This window comes from Penaeus monodon, chromosome 1 (genome assembly GCF_015228065.2).
Source record: "Penaeus monodon isolate SGIC_2016 chromosome 1, NSTDA_Pmon_1, whole genome shotgun sequence".
In the NCBI taxonomy this organism is placed as follows: domain Eukaryota; kingdom Metazoa; phylum Arthropoda; class Malacostraca; order Decapoda; family Penaeidae; genus Penaeus; species Penaeus monodon.
Genome location: NC_051386.1, coordinates 857,967 through 860,466, shown reverse-complemented (window position 1 = coordinate 860,466; position 2,500 = coordinate 857,967). Strand labels below are relative to the sequence as shown.

Below are 2,500 nucleotides of genomic sequence, written 5' to 3'. Positions count from 1 at the left end.
AATATATCACAGTGTACAATTTCTAAACCTATATCTGGACAATGGAAAACCCAAGCAATAATGTTGGAAAATTGAGAAAACTTTGAAATCCCCCCCCAAAAAACAACAACAACAACAACACCAACAACAGCAGCCTACAGGGTACCTATAACCTATCCCAATCTTTCTTCCACATACATACTTCAGAAAAGGAACGACTGCAACACCCCCTTATATACCCCTGATGGTAGCATTCAGCGATGGACACAAATATCTAACAAGATTCAAAATGCCAAAAGAAACAGCCATTGGGAACAGCTCTCTAGAGACACAGTCGAAAGCCGAAAAGGCCCGAGCACATTGCCTTCCCTTTGCCATCTTCTTCGTTTGCCCCTTTGATCCCATCGAGTATCCTTCCTTGATAATAATTACCTGAGAAGAAGAAGAAGAAGAAGAAGAAGAAGAAGAAGAAGAAGGGAAGGACAAGGAGAAGGAGAATAATGGTTATTATATTAATAATAGTCATAATAATAATGATAATAATAATAATAATAATAATAATAATAATAATAATAATGAAAGGATAATAATAATAATAATAATAATAATGATAATAATAATAATTAATAACAACAACAACAACAATAATAATAATAATAATGAAATAAGATGAATAATAAAAGGAGGAAAGTGGCAGGTTTTCTGTCAACTAAGTGTTCACTTCTACCTTTTCTTGGCTTCTTTTTACCTTATGGAAAGAGTAGTTTCTTGCCCTTATAAGCAGCTAGTACATAACGTGTTCATAACTAAAAGAAGAAAAAAAAAAATCACTGTAAAACCACAATATTACATGATCCGAGACACTGTTTTTAACCAACAAAAGGAAATATAATTAACCCAATGCCGCCGGGGGGAAATGCTGTGCTCTTTTCTCAATCTTTTTGTGAAACGTTTCTGCACACAGATGGTTACTCTAGAACTTAGCCACAAAGGGTCAATTGGTTGACCTTGTGACCTTACGTGATTTCACCTTTCCTTGAATTGGTGGGAATTTTTTTTTTTTACTAATGCTATGAATATCAATGGTATTATTTTTATTATAGACATTATAAATCAATGAAAAGGATAAACGGGAGAGAGAGGCAGTACTCGTAATTGGCTCATTGGTGACTTAGTACAGCTGTAGCCATCTATGTGTAAAAGCAATGAATAAAGTAAACTCACAGTGGGCATGGCATGTACGTATATGCCATGCCTGGCAGCATTTGGTTAATGTATACAGCACTGCAGCTTCCTTTTATGGTTTACAATTTTTCTTTAACAGCATACAAACACACACACACACAAATAAATATATGTAATAATAACAACTAAATAAAAATCCAGGAGCACAAATCACAATCAAGAACCAGGATCTTCAAACTCCTTAGGCTCAAGGTCTCAAAGACAACGACACCTCAAAGGAAAGCGCACCGCAAGAAACAACGATAACTCACGGGACAGAGTGCCCATCAACCCCCCCGGGGAGAGTGCCGGTGAGCGACTGGAGAGAGCACCAGGAACCGACACATTGGAACCGGCCTGAGACAGATGGCCAACCTCACATGACCGGAGGAGAGCATGAGGCGCAAGTCATTCAGCCACGGTAATCCCTTTTCCCACACTTGCATCACACAGAAAAACAGGTTTTAAACCATTACTTGAAAAGATGCTATTCAATATGAAGAGGCAGAACAAAGAACATAATTTTTTATAGGGCCTATAATTTTTCTGAAATCTCTTATTGAAAACAAAGACACTCAATAGATATGTTACATTAAGATTGACGCACTACATATTTTTTGAAGATTCTGAAGATATTTCCTTTAATAATCTGACTTTACAAGTGCAGTTATTATATTTACCTGTTATAAGTGAACTTAGATCTTCCAAGATCAAAAAAGCTTCTCAATTACTTAAGAGAATAAGTTCCCACCATAAAAATCCTACCTATGAACCGGTACACACAAATGTGTTTATGTGTGTGTGTGTGTGTGTGTGTGTGTGTGTGTGTGTGTGTGTGTGTGTGTGGTGTGTGTGTGTGTGTGTGTATTTATATGTGTGTGTGTGTGTATTTATATGTGTGTATGTGTGTGTGTGTGTGTGTGTGTGTGTGTGTGTGTGTGTGTGTGTGTGGTTGTGTGTGTTGTGTGTGTGTGTGTGTGTGTGTGTGTGTGGGTGTGTGTGTGTGTGTGTTTGGTGTGTGTGTGTGTGTGTTGTTTGTGTGTTTTGGGGGTGTGTGTGTGTGTTATAGTGTGTGTGTGTGTGTGTGTGTGTGTGTTGTGTGTGTGTGTGTGTGTGTTTTTTTATATATATATATATATATATATAAACACACACACACACACACACACACACACACACACACACACACACACACACACACACACACACACACACACACACACACACATATATACATATATATATATATATATATATATATATATATATATATATATATATATATATATATATATAT

The 2,500-nt window shown here is 36.5% G+C and overlaps 1 protein-coding gene across 1 annotated transcript in view; it reads right to left on the bottom strand.

The window, feature by feature from the left end:
• LOC119576146 overlaps positions 1-2,500 on the bottom strand; it is a 19,620-nt gene that overhangs the window by 1,624 nt on the left and 15,496 nt on the right. The window lies entirely within an intron of this gene.